The 20114-nt window shown below is 37.3% G+C and overlaps 1 long non-coding RNA gene across 1 annotated transcript in view; it reads right to left on the bottom strand.

The window, feature by feature from the left end:
• LOC107080004 (uncharacterized) overlaps positions 1-16033 on the bottom strand; it is a 41133-nt gene extending 25100 nt beyond the window's left edge. Inside the window, exon 1 of the long non-coding RNA XR_001480894.2 lies at positions 15819-16033. This is a non-coding gene — a long non-coding RNA (uncharacterized lncRNA). The remainder of the gene's footprint in view (positions 1-15818) is intronic.
• Between the last annotated feature and the right edge of the window lie 4081 nt (positions 16034-20114).

Below are 20114 nucleotides of genomic sequence, written 5' to 3'. Positions count from 1 at the left end.
TTCCAATCAGAGCACCTACTGTATAGTGATAATAGCCACTTTTCAAACCACGTGCATTCAGAGCATAACATCACTCAAGCAGATATACTAAGACACATAAAGTGTTAAATTGGGGTCACCCAAGACAGCAGCCTAGCCCATTTATTCAATAACCTTTATGATCATATATATTGCATTAAAACTTGTCAGTTAATGAAAACAAAAGCTTTTGAAAGCAGCTGAAATGCTTGTACGATGTTTGCACCTACAGAAAGTCATAAACCATTTTGAGAAATGTTTCCGATCAATCAACCTAAAACTCTGTGTCACTTTAGCAATTCTAGTAAAACTGCAATGTCAATGTTTACTGACTCTTGTCTTCAAATGCTGCGGCCACAGTTTCTGCAGATGAAGGAGTCCTCATGTGCATAGCAAAGCATGTCTTAAATTGCAATTGGGCAAATGGCTAAAAACCATAGACCAAAACAAATGTTCCATATCTCAGACCTGCATTATGCTTGTTCAAAGGATTATGTGTCCCTCTTCTGCTGTCCTCACATTTATCTTTTAAAAGTCTTCACACCGCACTATTGTTATCAGCATGGCTGAAGGCCACCTCCACACAGAGCCACTCAACATGCTGTTGCCGCGACGATAAAAGTCTAAGGTGTGCTGAGGTACACTGCAGGCCAGATACCTGACCTGCATTACAGCAACAGGAAGAAAACAAAGACAGAAGGAGAAGGAAACAGATCAAAACACTTGCCAGTTCTCATACAAAGTCCTGTAGCTGGCCAGTTACCATACATTCACAGCCCTGCGCTTATCCCCATTACAAAGACTGTTTCGTGTATTTATTGCACCCGCTTCTTGATTGCTTGCCTGTTTTCCACTTACTTTGATGTCTAGAGGGACTGTAGTGTAACAAAGGACGAAAAGTGGCTGGACCACATCTGCGAGTGCATTTGCCAAAAATAACCGATATTCCCTGAATTCAAAGCGCATACAAACCTTTCCTGCAATTTTTTCTTTATTTTCTCCACACAAAACAAACAATTGGATCCTTTATTTAGAATTGTATTTCTGTAACCAGAACATATAAAACAAGTGTCATTTCACTGACTTCCTGTGCTTTTCCTTTAATCTTCATTTAGTACAAATCAGGGCAATCGTTACAGGGCTTGACCGTTACAACTCTACAGAACAGAGAAGCGTTTCAAGAAATACATAGAGAAAAGTGAAGACTGGCAGGGCTGATTTTGCCCTGTTTTTTACATTATCATAAAATGGAGAATAGGATTTCCAAACTGAGCTCCACAAGGGAAATTCCATTCACCCTGGAGTCAGAGCTGCATGCTCTGATTTTCTCACAACTCCCAGAGCCCCAGAGCAAAGTGCATTATGCGCAATCTGCTATCTTAACAAGCAAAGCCCAAGATGGCGTCTTTCAGGTAGTTCATGTTTAAATCGTACGCTGAGACCTTCTGTACCCACCTTCACTCAAACTGCTTAAAAAAATGACAAAGTCCTGATGTCTTAATGGAGATCGCAGTTGCACATGTGTGATAATATAAAAAATGCTATTTTTAAGAATGAAAGCTAAGATTATACCGCTCATGTAGGACTCCTAAATAAAGCTTTTAATTAAACAGAAGAAGAATATCTTCATAAATACCACATTTACATATAGCACTGTTATCCATGATATCATATCTTATCCATGACAAAAAAAATAATTTTCACTTATATATAGTACATGTGATATATTCATAAGGTCTTAGTGGGTCACCTTCAGCACTCAACACTTCATATGTTCCTCAGAACAGAGTCAACTAGATTGTCAATGACAGCTTAATTCGTGTGTTTTTCACACTGCATTGAGTGACATTACTTGCCTTTCCTCCATCTTCTTTGATTTAATGGTTACGTCTTGACTTTATGTTGGAGTCTGCTCAACTCCCTACCATTCTGCTGCTACTTTCAGTTGACACTATACTTTAGTTTTCATGTTCTGGAATGTTTTTATATACTATATAAAAATAATATTGCTCTGCTCTTTGATAGATATCTCACAATTTTATTTGATCAGTAATTCAACTGAACAGTAGTTCAACTAATGCATCACCTTAAGGTGAGCTCATCGTCTTCATTTTGCACTGTGCTTACATAATTTAATTTTTATGCTAATCAGAGTAGGAAAGCATAGACAAATTCCTAATTAACAAAAAACAACCTTGATTCCAGCTCTCCAGAACCAGAGTTGGAGACCCCTAAAATAAAGTCACATCCAAGAACATATAGCATACAACTTGAAGAATATAAGTTCCTGTCTACAGTTTTTCAGCCAATTTTCCATTAATTGCATTAACTGTGACTGTAAAATCAATTAAATGTGCCATCCATGTTTTTGTTCCAATTTGTTATTCTTGAAGCACAGAAATACACTATAATAGTATTATTAATAGTACTTCAGGTGGGTAGCTGTGTCAGCATGCGTAGGCTGCAAAGGAACAAGTAATAGGTTTATTCCATGCTGAAAAAAAAGAAGAAAGAGAACACAACGTTTCAACCGTGGACACACCTGAAGAAGGCTCCACCGCCGAAACGCTGTGCTCTCTTTCTTCTTTTTTTCAGCATGGAATAAACCTTTTACTTGTTCCTTATTAATAGTACTGCTACTAATAATAGCACCTTTAAAGCTAGCATTACAATTCGCACTAAAGTAGCTTTAAAAACATTTCTAAGGATGGCAAATTACAAAGTACATTTATCAAAGAAAAGCAGTTAGAAGTGCAGTAGAAGTTCAAGTTCAAGGCCTGCGGGCTTTTAAACATCTTGCAACCTTTTCTGGTCAAAAGCCATTTTCACATCCAAACCTTATAGCAGCATCGTACACCTGTTCAGATGTTTTGGATGGATTTTCAAACCAAACCTTCCCAGTCTTCAACAAATCTCAAGTTAAAAGAGATTAGAGATGCATGTTAATGGCCTGATAAGGGCTGTTGTGACTATTCATTTTTAACTCTTTCCTTACTAAAGAAGAATGACGTCTTTATGCACATTTATTCTAGTTAGCTGGGGCCCAGGGTCCAGCTCGAAACCTTCAGAGCTGTGTGCTGGGAGTTTGTATGTTCTCCCCTTGTTTGCCTGGATTTCCTCTGGGTGCTCTGGTTTCCTCCCACAAAGACATACTGGTAAGTTAATGGGCTTCTGGAAAAACTGTCCTACTGTAGATGTGAGTGTGTGTGTGCCCTGTGAGGGACTGGCCTTCCATCCAGGGTGATCCCTGTCTTGTGCCCCTTGCCCACCAGGTCAGACCCCAGCTCCCCTGCGACCTGACCCGGGTGAAGCAGTTAGAAAATAGACGGATGCATGCTCTAACTGGAAGGTCCTGAATCAAAGCAAGTACTCTGAAAGCCCCAGAGTTGTATTTAGTTTTTTAATCTAAAATTAGTGATTTAGAAGCAAGATTAGTCTCTCTTCAAAATGAATTCCTATTTCAATTTAGTTTTGCTTCTCCGAGTTAACTTAAGAGATGTTACTGTGCCAGACTTAAAATACGAAACACAATTACATTCCTGATTTATGATTGCAGATCTAATCTTAACAGTAAATTCCAAGATACCATATTTAAAATTGATTTTCATTTCCACACAGATACTTTTTATCATGTGTTTGACAATTAAATTGTGTTAAAGCTTACAGTTTTATCTTGTATGAAACTTTAATGTACACGAAGTGATGTACACAATTTTAAAAATATCAGTATTAATAGAAAGTAATGTTGAAATGTGCTCTATCCCGAGATCAGGAATGTGCATTTTGCATATTAATGCTGGTCCTTTTGATCTTCGAGGAGCATTTTATTTATTTTTGTTCATGTATCACTCTCCTCAATAGGCATTATTGGGAAGAAATTGAAAAGGAAACCTGAGAGCTTGGACATACAGTATTGTGAAAGTACTGATTTCAGTTCAAGGGCAAATTACCTTAATTATAAACAAAGCATTGATAAGCAGTGGCACAGCCAAGATTTATATTTGGAGTGGCATAGACACCTATTGGAGTGGTGTTTTTAAACGTTATTAACGCTTTTAAACGTTATTATTTGCTTTCTAAAATAGAATAGCAATCTAAATTCCTTGAAAAGCCAAACGATCAGTATATTCCTCTTTCGCTTAATTAATGCTTGCTCAGGGAGACAGGGGAGAGAGCCTGGGGTCAGAGCACAGGGTCTGTCATTGTACGGCGCCCCTGGAGCAGTTGGGGTGAAGGGCCTTGCTCAGGGGCCCAACGGAGAGGGATTCCTCTGCCGGCTGCGGGATTATAACCGGCAACCTTCCAGCTACAGGCGCAGATCCACCCGCTTAAAACAAAGGACTCAGAAACTCAAGTGGGAATGAAAATAGGAGGCCCCTCGTCAAGTGTGGGGACACAGTACCCCATCATCATGATAAACCTGGAGGCAATCTTAGACTGATTAGTGATAAGCAGCCAAACAACAAGGGGTGCTGGAGATTGCCAGTGCATTGCTAAATTTTGCAGATTGTCAGCCCCTGCATTCAGCTATTACTCAGGGGACCCTTACATTTCTAAACGTTAATTCCATCAGTTCAAGAGTTCTGAAGAGATACAAATTGATTTAGTGAATCTTACCTGGAGTGCTTGGGATTTTAATTTGTTTCCATTTCAAGCCTCCTTCTCTGACAGCATAATGTAAATAGCAAAGAGGGGAATGTCTGGGTCAGTGATTGGAATCTCTCATAAATAGAAAATAACACCTCTCTGGTCCCCAGCGAATGCAGCCACTGCCATACTAATAAACCCTGAGACTTTAATAAGTAAGGTCTCTCTCAATATATCCAAATCCTCAAGTGTTTTTTTTAATATTCCATTTAACTTTTAGTTACCGGGCTGCTGTGCTGTGTAACAAATTAATATCTTATGCTCATATTTGCTGAAATAACCTTGAGCATTTCACAAGGTCCAATTAATTCCACTTCAGTCTAACTAACATATCTGAATTTAGTATATAATTTGAAAAAGCAGGAGGTGGTCACGCATTTAAAGACACCGTTTTCTTTGGCCGTAGGAGGAATAACCCATAACACATTAAATGCATTTATAACTAATTAATCTTGCTGGGAGTCCTACATTAATGCAAAAAGAAAATCTGGAGGGTGTCTCCACTGGGAACCTGCATAATCATTTGCTTGGGGGCTGGTAACCAGTATATAAAGTAGGTTTTATACTCAAGCCTACTGGCACATCAGACTGGACCCTATGCCCCAGTTTCTGCAGCACTAAGCAAGCTGAGAGTTCAAAGCTGCCCCCTGAATGGAATGGTAGCTTAGAGTAACTCCAACAATGCTGGTACCCATTTTTATAAATTTGAGTGATCCTCTATAATATGCTAATTAATCTCCTGTCTTAATTCTTGGATTATAAAATATTTGTTCACCTGGAAACTTTTCTAGGAATATATATAAAACATGTAAAATGATCTCATAAGGCATGTTATACCAGACAGCCCACTGTTTCCAAAGCTGTTAACAACAATAGCTGCAACACCGAGCTTTACCTTGTGGAACTTGGTTTGTCCTCTAAGAACAAATATTATGATACAGCTCTGTCACAGTACGGAGTCATGCCTGCAGCCATGCTGTACTTTAGTGAACAAAGTGTATGTCTGCCAGCTACTTTAGAGATGCTGAGATTAATCCCAGTTGTGTCTGTTTCAAACTGCTATCTAGACTGAGAAAGGCTTTGCAATGCAGATCTCTAGAGATTGTGCACTCTGGTCTTCAGTGTGTCTGTTTTCGGTGCCAATACAGAGACAGTGAGGATGAAATTCTCTAAAAATGAAAAATATTAAAAGCACATTTAATCAAAAAGTTTTCACACTTTTAAATGGCATGTGTTGTTGGAATTGTATCCAGAAAGTAGGTGTTTTGTTTTAGGAATTATTTTAAAATTTACCCTTTTCTGTAAAAATAGTTTAACTGATATTGCAGACTAAGTTCCCTGTAAAAACATAAAATGACCTTCTACTGTATAAATATTCAACATTATAAATTGCTGAAGAGAAAATAGAATTGCATTGAATTGATTCAAATCAGCCTAGACCCAGCAGGTATCCTTTTAAGGAAAGATTTGGAGGTTTGATTAAATAGCTTTATTTCTATTTGTTCTAATTAAAGAAAAAGGCATAACACCCACCAGTCTCTTGCAGTGATTTAAAACTGTGAGTAAATATTTAATGGTAATGATGTTATCATTATAGAGCACTGTGTTTTATGTGGCAATTAATGATGTGCTTTTAAGCTGTCTCAGTGAGCACAGGACAAGGTCATAGAATCCAGGATAGATACAGAAAAACAAACTAAGCAAAATGGTTTCTCGGGATTGGTGAGAATTTCAGCTTTTAAAAGGTGCAATAACTACAACTTTAAAAATCTATTTTCTCATTCTAGGTTGATTGAATGGCTTCTGATGCTAAAATGTTGTTCTGGTCTTTGACACAATGTGGCATAATTGCTTAGTTTAGTCCTGTTTTTTGTGGCGGCCCAAAGAGGAGAAACAAATATGCCTTCGGGGTTTATCAAACCTTTTAAAACACATGCTCAAACTGTTTTACACTCAGATAAAGGATAATTATCTTGCCCATTGGGCAGATATCTTATTTAGAAATATATCCAAATATCAACAAATAACTTCTCTAAATGGCATGTACATCATTTGTAAATCAATTTGCTGATTATCTATCCATTGTTAGAAAAAAGACTAATTAACGTCAATGTAATATACCTTTTTTGATGAGAGAATGGAAAGTACATTTGCAACAAATAAATACCACTCTAGAGCAAATCAAAATGAATGAAAAATGCAATTATGAAAATGTTATTCCTAAATTGCTTTATTGGTTTTTATGCTATTGCTAAAATTCTGATAGTAAATTCTTTTGCGAAGGAAAGGCATTATACCACAAGTAATGTATGAATTGATGTATTCTCTAACCATCTTCACTTCAAAAGACAAAGTATTATCCTGCAAAAATACAATTGTCAGCAGAGCCTATTGCAATGGAGTTCGAACACTTAATTGATTTCAAGGGGAGTAATTTTCATAATCTGGCAGTTCTGGGAAACTAGAACACTAACAGAGAAGTCAGCCAGGTTCTTCACCTTGGTCCACTGGCTGAAAAAAATCCCACAAACCACAACTCTCTTGCCTAAAATGAGCGTCACTGAGCTCCTTCTTCCAGGTTTTTTTAAGCCAGTTCTAAGCCTGTCCAGGTGCCTTATGAACACTGAGCACTGGAGTTGCAGTATATTTCACAGAATAAGTAATAGGTGAGCTCACACCAGAAGAAGGCTCCACAGCCATGACGCTGTGTTTTCTTCTCTTTTCAGCATAGAATAAACCTTTACAAGTTCCTTTGCCAGCTACGCATGCTGACGCAGGTCCCTACTTGAACTAGATCACAGAACGCTGATATTGACAAGAACACCACCTCAAAACTGAAAGTGCTGCCCGAGGCTTCCTGAGGAAGGTGGTGTTTGAGGATAGTAACTGGTTTCAAAACTGAAACTAGATCGTCTACCGTGAAATCGTCATTCCTGCTTTACTGTATGGAGCTGAAATGCAGGCTCCATACAGGAAACACTTAAAAGGACTGAGAGCTATTTTATCCATGTTATTTGCTGAAGCTTTAACATTTCAAGAATAGAATAGATACACTGAAATTAGTGTTCCCTCCCAAGCAAGAACCATAAGCTGATCAACCTCCATCGTTTTCACAGTGTTGGTCACATCATCTCCAGGCAGGCAAAGGAGGTTCTGTTTTGCCATTTGAGCCAATTTCACCGTGGGAGGGCCAGAAAAGCACTTCAAAGGTATGGCACAGGCAAACACGAAGAAATGCCGCATTTCTTCAACATCATGAAATGCAACTCCTGAGGGAACCCTTGATCGAAAGCAGATGGAAGAAGAATATCTGGGAACTCAGCACTTTGAAACCCAAAGATGTCAGATTGAGGAAGCTTTGAAAGGCATCCAAGAGTTCACTATGATCTGATTGTGCAGTGCAAGGCCAGAGATATCTCCTGAGACACCTGCTCCACCCACCCGAGTGTTGGCCTTATCAGGATACCTTTTGGTTCTGACAAGATAATTATACCTGGCCACAAAGGACAGCTAGTGCATGCATAAAAATCTTTTTTTTTCCTAAAATTTAAACCTTAAGACAATCTAAAACCTAAACTTCTAACAAAATTCTTCTGTTAGCCTCTGTTTCTGCACATCCAACTGACAAATCTCCCATTATAAATGTAAACATGCACTGCTAAACAGCTGATCAGAATCCTGTGTTATACCTATCCCTTGAATTACACATTTTACATTAGATAGAATATATAAAACCATATCTTTATCTAATTTACACGGTTTTGAACCCTTTTTTTAATCGCAGGAATGTTGTATGTAAAGGGTTGTTGTAATAAAAGCATACAGCTGTTTGATTCTGAGACTCTTCCCTGAATGACATATACTGTATCTGTATCCACTGAACCCCCTATCACATCTGTGCTTCATGAAATTAGGAGGGAGAGATCTTTGATCAGTACAACATTGCAGTAACAACACGCATTTTTATGAAAGAAGTCTGAAGTGAAGGAGTTCAAATGAGCAAGTGATGTTGACACACAATGTGAACACAGTATCATGGCCCTGTAATGCACTGAGCTGGCCCTGGCAAATTGCTTAAAAGAATAGAGGCTGAGTAACACACCCGAGTCCAGACATTACATTATCTCCACTCTGCTGGATACCTGCGATAGGCTGCAGTTTACTCAGTCTCCCCAAGCAAATGCTAAGTGACACTGACTATTGGGAGCATGTTATCTGAGGACATGACCTTGCCAAACTAGGAGCTACTGGAAATCCATCAAACTCCTCCACACCTTTGCCATTCATGTCTGGGGAAAACTCACACACACACACTGCTGTGCTTTTTATAAACCAGCTGAAATAAGAACCCTATGTCCTTTCTCATTTCCCCAAGTCAAAGACTTCAGAAGTCCATCACATTGCCAGAATTAAAAAAAAAATACCGGGCTATTTTCATGCCAATAATAATCATCACAGAAAGCTGTAGAAAGTCAACATCTCACTTGATATTTTCCAATGGGTATTTTGATAACCAGACACTTCAAGGACATGAAAAGGAGTAGGAATTCTGGCTGTGTAATCCTTTACAAGATCCTGCAAAGGGATTATAGAACCAACGTAAGAATGATGAAAATGTATAATTAAAATTAATACTGAAATCATAGCTCAAAATGCACTCCATAAAACAGATCAAGTATATCTATGTTTCTCACATAGAATAACAAGCCAATTAATAATTCAGAGGCTATATCTAAAACTGTTCCCTGAGAAGTAGAAATATTCAGTGCAGCAGTAGAGTGATGCCTACTGTCCTGCAGTTAAAACCCATTAGGCACTTCAAATAACAGGAGGCTAAACAATATCAGGAATATTTGGTAAACACCTGTAAGTATTGACATTTAAAGCCTTAAGTGTGTATTGTAGAATTTGAGTTTTTACACAATTACCAAATCACTGTGTACAGAATGTTACTTTGTCAAGTTTTTGTCCCAAAATGTAAGCATCTGTTAACCAAAGCAGACCAGGAAAAAAAGTGTATGCATCCACAAAGAAATGTATTCTATAGTTAAACTATCAACTGTATTATACCAATATGGATGTGCAAATAAATAAACAAGTTAAATAAACATCCTGCAGTCCTGAAGTGCTGAAACACTAAAGAGCCCTAAGCCTTTATAGATAAATGTTTAAAAACATCATTGTTTCATGGGCTTTAATTGTAATTAGCACAGATGTAACATGACAATATTTCTGTTTCTGTATCCATGCAGGACTAGAAGTGCGAACTCCTGCTGATACACGATTACAATCTGCAGCCTTGTACTGTGCTCTTTAATGAGGAAATAAAAGCTCAAGATGAGCTAGGTGCTTCTGGGACTCCATTACCAAATGGAGCAGCTTCTCTGTTGTGAACCCAACCCAAGACTACTGCTACCCACTGATGACCAGAGCAGATCTCGCCAAGATTCACAGCACCACTCTCAGCTGCTCAAAACACCAGGCTACCAGGTCAGCAGGTGTATTGTACAAAGGGTTTAGGCTAAGATGAAACTCTACTAATATTCTCTAGTCTGGCATCATTGCTAATTAGTCCCTAACTGGGTATTTCAGTTGTGCAAATTGTATTCCCATATCAAAGCAGCATTCCACACTCATCCATGCCATTTTTTAAGATCAATGCATTCGCAGAACACAACATAATAACACCACTTTGAATGTATAATTGAATGACTTCATGTTTTCTGTTGTTTTAACTGAGACCTAATAAGAACAAGGTAATCTAAAATACATTACCCCATTTATCCTCACAGACAATATTAATCCAAGCTGCAGCCATGTCATCTAAGTGCTTTTTTTAAACACTGGTGCTCACCGCTTTAATTCCAAATTCATTTAGGTCGCTTTGTTCCACAAATGACAACCTCAATCACTTAACAGACTTGTAGAATATGTAAATAATGATTTGTGAAACCACTTACCTCATCTTTCTTATTTTGGTCATTATTATTTGTATGTACAGTATTAACAAAGTATACTAGTCAAAATAGCTGTACTGTTCGTAATTTCATGAACAACTTTAACTTACAAGTTTTTATATCTTGATATGAACTACCAATTAATGATCTCCTGAAAAATGCATACACACAAATGCAAAAAAAAAACACGAAAATCCTAATTTTCCTCAACTAAACTCTTAAAAGTGTGGGTAGCTCAGGAAAAAAAAAGAAAAGCCTTAAATCTCCTTTAACAAATGCTTGGATAAATGAAGTGAATATGAAAAAAATAGTATTTTAAGAAACCTTTGTGATCCAGTGCTGGATTTCTAGGACTAATTTTATCTAAAAAATATGAATTCTGTTTTTTTTCTTAGGCCAAAAAAGTAAAACTTTCAATTGTGTCCACATTGCAACACATCCTACAGCTACAGCTATTCAGCAACATTCATGTTAGTAGAGTACAATAAAGTTGTAAGCTGTTCTGGAAGATCTCATTCACGATTTGCACACACAGGACTACTACAGGAGATTGTATGAATTAATTTCCTACCATCCTTCTACACCTCTTCTTCCTGATTCCCCATTTGGACTCTTGTTTAGATTTTTAATCAACTACAATATCAGACACATAAGTAAGGTGGGACAAGAGGAAAATGATGAAACAAAGTAGTCCAGTGCATTGAAAAGGATCATATTAAGATGATTTTCTGGAAGATTAGCTCTCCGTTTTACCCCCAGAATGTGTTTCTTGAACTGTGACAGCCAAAAATCTGACACTGCGCTCAGTGCAGTACAGTCCTTGCCAATTTTTAAATTGAAAATTAGTTTTCAAGGTAAAATTAATATTTCCACTTCAGTAATAGAGGTAATAGAGGTATTAAATCACTAAACATGGAGGAGCTCAATACAGTCTTTAAAATGAAAAAAAATAATGAGGAGATGAGAAGATGATGATCAAGTTAACGTACCATAATGTTTTGTGAAACAGCTTTCTCACTGAAATCATTTGCATACTTTTAATAAAGAGATGGTTATCTGTTCAGGGTGAACACGATACTTTGGAAACAAAGTGTCTAAGAGCCTTCAGGCTTGTTCAAATGTTTATATTTTTTTATAAATTTTGGGCAGAAAAAAAGATTAAATCAGTCAAGAGTTCCAACACAAAATTGATACAGTTGTTCTAAGCAATGTTGATAAAATACAAATGAATAAATTAACATTGCATTTACACCAATTAGCATGTGCAAATGAGACCATCAATTAAAATCTGACCTCTGGCACCCATTCATTGTCAGTTGTTTCCAGTGGCGATAACTCAATTCAAATCAGACTTTTTTTTATTTTTTAATGTTTCATTTCCAAACCAAAGGAATTAAAATGCTGAAACTTTTCATTCTTGGACATGTTCCCTCACGTGCACAACAAAAAAGGTTGTCAGGTTGCTTTCAAGGCAATTACAGTCAAGGCAAGACTATTGCACTGTCTCACGTTCATGAACCACAGAGCACAACAATGTTCCCTCATTTGCTCTGGGAAAGCTCAGGCCAGCTGCCCAAATTCTTTCTGGTCACTTACAGTACATAACCAAGAACGCGATTTATGAAAATCATCAACAGATATAACTTTACATGTGTTCAAACTAACCTTAAGTTTACGTAAGAGAAGCTTGTCTTTTATTACAATACAATCCAGGTTTATTTATTTATCAATGCACCACAGAACAGCATACAGAGGTGTTGTCGGCAATGAAATGTTTTGTCCGTGAGCTGGTTAAGAGGGATAGAAGGACAGAAGTTTATAGGGATTAGGTTAAGATTACAATACAATAAATTATACAATTGCTACTTACAACACAACTACAGATTGTGCAAAAGTAACACAAGGATAGGAGATGGGATAGGTCCTGAGAGTGCAAGTGACAGGAGGGTGCCGGTGCACCTGTCAGTTTAGGATTAAACCTTGGGAAACCACTGAACATGAAAGACCCTTCCCACCCTCTCAAGACACCCTAACTAGGTTCCATAATAACACCTCCCCACAGGGTGGTATAGGCATAAACTATGTACTTCAACCTCAAAATTGTTGCACAATTCATTGATACTTTTTCACTGCTATTTATCTGCTACTGCTATTACCTGTATGTGTTTATGGCAATAAAGTATTGAAACTTAACTTTGGGGGAGACAGAAGTTTATATTTAACCCCTTTTCTTCTAAATTCACCAAATACTGAACAGGCTAGCTTTTAAAACTAGACTCATAGACACCTATTTAAATAACATGAATCTAGAATTCTAACAGTTTTTTTTTCCTTATTGGACCCCAAAGCCTTCGGTCCCCAGTATGGAACATTACACTGCACGAAACCATTAATTTTTCTTCCTGGTCTGTGAAATGAGAAAGCTCTCTAAAAACGTCAGAATACATTGCCTCGTCATTAGCCAACAATTAATTTTACTGTTGCTATTCGGCAATCTAAATTCCTTGAAAAGGCAAACAATCAGTATATTCCTCTTTCGCTTAATTAATGCTGAAATAGAGACAAGCCCCCGGGACCGAGTAGGATTTCAAATTGTAATTAAAAATAATAATAACGGGTGAAATGAAAACACGAGAACAACTTTTGGCGGGGCAGAACAAACTGGAAGGCCTAATGTTTTAATTAAACAAATGCTATTTTAATCCACATTCATTTACATTTAATTGATTTTATTCAAATTGCAAACAGCCTATCTCTGTCTAATGTACTTTTCTGCCTTTTCTTCCCCAAAATAACTATAAATAGTCGGGAACAGTCTCTGTTAATTCACATTCTAGAAGTATTCCATAGTTAAATGTCACTATTTATTTCGCTCTGCAGCTTGTAAGTTGTATAAAGTAGATTTAAGGAAAATGCATTTATGGCTTATAATTCTTGTTACAACCACAGAAAATTAAAATTGTGTACCTGATGCAGTATAAAAGCCCTTGCCTGATCTGATCTAATTGGTATTTCTTCTCAAATCAATGCTTATTGCTATTTCAATTTTGTAACATTGTATCGGCTGTTATTATTTTGTACTGTGTTAGAATACCACAATGAAACTAAATGGGGGCAACAAGGTTATAATGCCCTTAACAGACTAGGAAAAGGGACATTATTTCATCACTGGAACAGATCTGGTGAGGCGAGAAAAATATCCAAAGAAGGATAAACAGAAATGTGACAATCCGCAGTACCGTAGATATTTTATGTTTAAATACAGTATTTACATATTTTTTATAGTTCTGTTGAAAAATAGGCAATTTACTGATTGTCTGATTTCAGTGAATTAAATAAACCATGCAAACATATTATTTGTAATAAACAGAAATGTAAACAAATACTGATGTCCATGAGGCTTTTTTAATGGTAAGTTGTGATAGTTACCTTTCCAAAAAGTATTTCAATCATATAGCAGTTTAAATGATATATTCTAATTGCTTATGCAATTCCATTTGGTGAAAGGTTAATTGGACAGCTTTTCATACACCAAGAATTCAACAGCTCCCTAGAAAATCCAGAGAAATGATGAACCGTGTTTTGTGAAGTTTTGGTTTAGAGTAACCGACTTCAAGTAGATGTGTCTGTGTTCAAAAGGTGTCACTAAGGTTTGCAATGCTCTGATAAATGTTCACATTTCTATGTATTTCATCACCTTAAGCGAGTTATATAGACTGAAAGACTGAATATCTGATACTCATGTGCAAAATTAATGGGGAAAAGTCTGATGAACATATAGGGATAGCACTTATTATCACATATAAAATCTTGACCAAGTGTATTTTAATACAGTATATGATTCTCCTACAAGCCATTATACCAGAAGAGTTCTGTCCAATACTTAATACAACTCACTACCCTTCGGTAAAACAAGATGAGATAGGAAATCTGTATATTTACACATTTTGCGTTACATTTAAAATTTTTCTACAGATAACATATTTTGAAGTCCCTGATAGACTTAATGCCCCTCACTAAACGTAATTTCAAACTGCAACAAAGACAAGAAATGTTGCACACAAGTATGATTCTTTTTAGTGGGCATATTAATATAATGGGTTCTATACTTGAGTGTCGCTGGAAATACCAGTTAAAAATATCCAGAAACCTACAGGAAGAGGAAAAACTGCTGCTGTGTGACATATAAAAAAAAAGTGATTTTGTAAATCATTTTTCAGCCGGGTAAGGAACAGTAAACTATGTTTTTTCTTCTGTATTCAGACTGTAGGGAGATGACAAATATTTAGGTGTCATTTCAACTACTATTTTAAAGATGAATACAAAATACAGGCATAGCATGGAAGCCTACTGCCATTTCATTTGGTATGATTAAAGGGATGAAACAACTTGCTCTTTTTCCGTAAAGCTCACAAGACAGTGGACTCTAAAAACGTTAAAATAAACAGACATACACAGGAGTGGTTTAATTAACTGCCACCCTTAATTAAACCAGTTCTGATCCCCTGGGTATACAGTAGGTGGCTTTCACACACCTGGGTCAAACTTGAGTAGACTTCACTTTGGAAACCAGTTTGAAAAATACACAGGAAACATGTCGAGATGAGGCATGTTCAAAAGAAAGTGAAAGATCTCGTTTTAAACTATGGCAATAATTGTGACGTCATTTCTTGTAGTATAGACACCATCTTCGTTTCCATTTTCCACTTCAGATAAAGTATTTTTAGAGGTCATAAGTTCACACTCCTTTTATAATGTACACAACAGGTTTAAAAAAATGCCCCCCTCCATCTTTGTTTTATTTAAGCATTAATGGCACTCTGAAGACAATGGGAATTTAAATAACGTACAAGTTGTACGTTTAATATTTCAATAAAATGAAGATCAAATTTCTGCATAAATATCTCCAAGTACGTTAGCCTTGTAACTTCAGCTAACTAAACAAGTTCAGCTTTTGTTAAATTCAAGCGGAGAATACGCGGAGTGACGGAGAGTAACGTGCAAAACCACCAATTTACATCACAAAATAGACCACATTCCCAGATAAACACAGCGCCATATTCTGCGATTCCGAAACAAACCTTCCGGTGTGGTGAATGAGCCTGATTACATTGCAAACAAGTAGGCCACCTCTTTTAATCCAATATGAATATTGCTCTTGAATTCAAGAGGGTTTTGCCCATGAATACCACTTACTTGCTCACTCCACATGCAGATCACATTGGAAATGTTCTGCGGTAAAATGTGTGCTGCATAACTTGTGCTTCTTCGCACCACCTGGATGGGAGACCTCCTGGGAAAAACTAAGGTTGCTGCTGGAAGAGGTGCTAGTGGGGCCAGCAGGGGGCGCTCACCCTGCAGTCTATGCAGTCCTGATGCCCCGGTATAGTGATGGGGGCACTGTACTGTAAAAAGGCGCCGTCCTTTGGATGAGTAGTTCAGGTGGTAGCTGCAAAGGAACAAGTAAAGGTTTATTGCATGCTGAAAAGAGAAGAAAGGAAACGCGACGTTTCGGCTGTGATTTACAATGTAATATTAAGAACCTCACACCCGAAGAAGGCTCCACAGCCGAAACGTCGTGTTTCATTTCTTCTGTTTTCAGCATGGAGTAAACCTATTACTGGGTCCTTTGGATGAGACGTTACACGTTAATCAGGCGTCCTGATTCTGTGTGGTCATTAAACATCCCAGGGCGTTTCTCGAAAAGAGTAGGGGTGTAACCCCGGCGTCCTCTCCAAATTTCCCTCTGGCCTTTAACAGTCATGGCCTCCTAATAATCCCCATCTCTAAACTGGCTCCATCACTCTGCTCTCCTCCCACTGAGACCTGGTGTGTGGGGAGCGGACTGGCGCATCATCCAGGTGGGGCTGCAGACTGGTGGGGGTGGAGGGGATCCCCATTACCTGTAAATCGCTTTGAGTGTAGTGTCCAGAAAAGCGCTATATAACTGTAAGCTATCATTACTATAATATTAGGTATTACAGTGTTAAGTGAGCAGTAGGGGACGATTTGATAACACAATTCCGAAGACCGGGCGAGACCAGGAGTTGGCGACAATATGGGGGTATATCCGCTACATCCTCAAAGATCACGATTTTGTGCTTAATTCGGAATTCTTAAAATGTTTGGATGCCTACAATAAATTATTGTTATATTCAATATGATTTGTCTTCGACATTTAATATTAAATTGCAATATTCGATATCAATTCTATTGTTACCGAGATTTAATAACCCGTCTGAGAAATTGGGACTGCATTTCCTATTTAATCTGCACCTGTCATGTAACTGTAGAAGCCCTCAGATCCGAAAACTGGTCACAAATTAGATAGCAAGCCGTTGAAAATGTTATCTACGAACTGTAACAGGGGTCACTGTTTTTTTTTTTAGTTAATAATATCACACCGTACAGTACCTGTATGAAACCGTCGTTTTTCTTCTTAATTGTCAGCCCTGATTTCCCTAAATGTAACCTCAAGATTAAGAAACCAAACAAACTCTAAATGCGGGAATTACAGTTTCAGGGTAGACATGGCAGGCGTTGTAAGCGATCAGCAATAAATCACAGTTAAAACGCATGAATTATTAATTACGGTTAAAATTATTCACAAAGTTAACCTGCCCCAATGTCATTTGCTATCCTTCTTTAAATATCATTTCAATTACTGCACACGGAGAAACGTCTAGAGACTGACAACAGTAGTAATAATTCCGTACCAAGAAATCAGTGATCAAAATGGTGCTCATAGTCTCTTTGTCAAAAGATTTTTTCTTTCTTAATAAATTATAACTGAAGCGACATAAATCTAAAATGGCAATACATAATAGTGGTGTAATTAAACAGTCAGAAAATTAATTTGAATTTAATTTCACAATCTAATCTGAGAACATGGTAAGAAAAAAGACTCAAAGTATGGGGGGGAATTTAGATTAATTAAGCTAAATTTAGATTACAAAGCAATCTATTTTCATCTATGCTCCTAAATTTGTCCACAATGTTCAAATTACATATTTATATTGTGTCCAATCACAGCCACAATAATAATAAGTTAGATAAAACAGATGCTGTTAATTAAAAAATATCAAATTAAATTCCCTGAGTAGTGTCAAGTTACCATATCACTTTCCATGTTTGTCTAAAAGAATACACCGATGTACAGTACAAACACAATAGACTTAAGTTTCATGCGAAATTATTTCCTTGGTCCATAATTTCAGTTCCATTTTAAATATTGATCAGTAAGGTTTCTTTACCTTTTGAACTGAATTGTTCCACGGGATCATAAAATAATGAGTTCAAATCTGTTTTTTTCACAGACGCACCAGGTGCTCGGTGTTTGGTTTAAAAGTTGAGCTAAAAGAGTCCAAATGGCATTGATTAAGGATCTGTCTAAATATCCATTAAAGCAGGCGTAACTTAAATTAACACAAGAACGCCAAAAGATGTGACCTTTCCCTGAATCTTTAATGAGGGTCGCTCGATTGCCATTGATGTGATTGAAGGCAGCCTGCTGGTGAGAGATGCCCAGAGAATGAAATTATGGACCCAGACAAGGTTAGATCAGTGCTCAATTCATGGATGAAATGTATGGCAAAAATCTTCGTTAAGCATTGTTTTTTAAATTTAAGTCAACAATGGCGAAATGCTTGCAGACATGGTCTACAATGATGATGATGATGATGAAGAAGTGTTTGACTAAAACTCAGATGAAAATGAATTTCATCACACGGGGTCTGTTGCAACGTACAAAAAGCAACGTACTCAATGGGAATGATCCCTTGGTTAGTATCCCGCTCCTGATGTTATGTTAATACAAATTGCAACAAACCTGGCTGCTGAACACACTCCCTAGCTACGTACTAAAAATGTCCTTAATTGCAGCATGACACATCTGGATGTCACTCGAGTACTTGTTTTGCTATTTATCGTGAGGGGGGACACACTGGTGGTTCTTTGAAGGTGCAATGTGGGTACAATGTCTTATTTTTTGTAGGTGTGAATTTAAGGGGTATACTGTATAAAGAAAGATCCCTTTGACCGCGGTCTAGGCTCCAGTAGCTTAATTTTCAGAAAATCGGTGTCACCATCAAAACTGTAAAGACCCAGCTACCCAGAAAGGTCGAGATCCACAGACATAAATTAGAAAGCACTCTCAGATGAAGTGCAACAAATGTAGCACATGACAGTGCATGAGGTTTACCTTCACAGTAGTTCGTACACATTCGTGTAGCCTAAGTGTTTTGTAAAAAATAATTGCCAGTGTGCTCTGTTAAACATCTAACGTGTCTCAGCACTTCCGTCTATCATTTATCAATGAAAATTAAAGCCACTGTGATTCAATACATGATCGAATTCGAACAGTATCCACCAGCAGCTGCTCTCATTTCACAGCACATTGAAATTCATAGAATATCATATCGCTTAGCTAGTTACAGTATGTGCCCTCATCTGGACTATTTTAGAATACATTTATTTGTTAAAAAAACTAACATTAAATTATCACTAGCATTCAGATATATACAGTATACAGCAAAGTATTAAATACCTATATTAATTTTGGCCATCATATTAGCTTACTGGTACAAATAACTTGAATATCCCGAATCAGAGCCCCTTTCAGTTTCTGCCTGATCGAATGACATCTTAATTCTTAGTACCATACTAAGGATGGGATCAGATGATCTCCAAATGTCTTCCCAGCCTTCTTTATTGAAACCGAGCTCCATACTAAATCAGCAAGTTCATTACAATTGCTCAGAATCAGGCAGCTAGGACCCTGAGCAGGTCATGTGCAAGCAATGACATTACACCTGTCTTAGAGTCCTTGCACTGGCTTCCTTTCACGCTCAGACTCATTCATAAGGCACCACAGTACCCATCTGACGTAATATCTGTCTACTCCCCATCTCGCATCTTTCTTTCGTCTGACTCTGGTCTAGATGTCCCTCAAGCTCATTCATACTGACATATTTTAGTGTTCTCTCGCTGTGCCCCTTCACAGTATTTTGTGCCCCAAAGTTCTGGAATTATATCCCTAGGGATTTCAGACAGCATGCATTTAAATCTGGAATTAAAACCTTTCTGTTCAGAAAGGTGTTTTCTCAATTAATGTCTGTGTCTGCTCCATTTTTTAAATATTGCTGCACTTCTAACTGATTATCTTATATATACTTTGTAATTTGCTATCCTTATAACCGTTTATTTCTTTTAAACCTACTGTGAAGCACTTTTTACTTTTTAAAGGTGCTACTGTACATAAAATAACGTTTTTTATTATTATTAGTTGACTCATGATCTTCACACTTCTGCTGACTTGAACAGGTATAATCTTAGGGCTGTGAGTATGTGCGGGTTACAAGGTGACTCATGAGATTACTAATATGTGATCATTTGCAATTACTGGGGTGTGCAGTCACTTGTGTGTCACATTTGTTAATCCTTCTCTGGTACAAATTAGTTTTGCTTCACTGACTTCAGTAGTGCTAGGACCCA

Source organism: Lepisosteus oculatus, chromosome 20 (assembly GCF_040954835.1).
Source record: "Lepisosteus oculatus isolate fLepOcu1 chromosome 20, fLepOcu1.hap2, whole genome shotgun sequence".
Classification (NCBI taxonomy): domain Eukaryota; kingdom Metazoa; phylum Chordata; class Actinopteri; order Semionotiformes; family Lepisosteidae; genus Lepisosteus; species Lepisosteus oculatus.
This window is presented reverse-complemented; position numbering and strand designations above follow the sequence as displayed.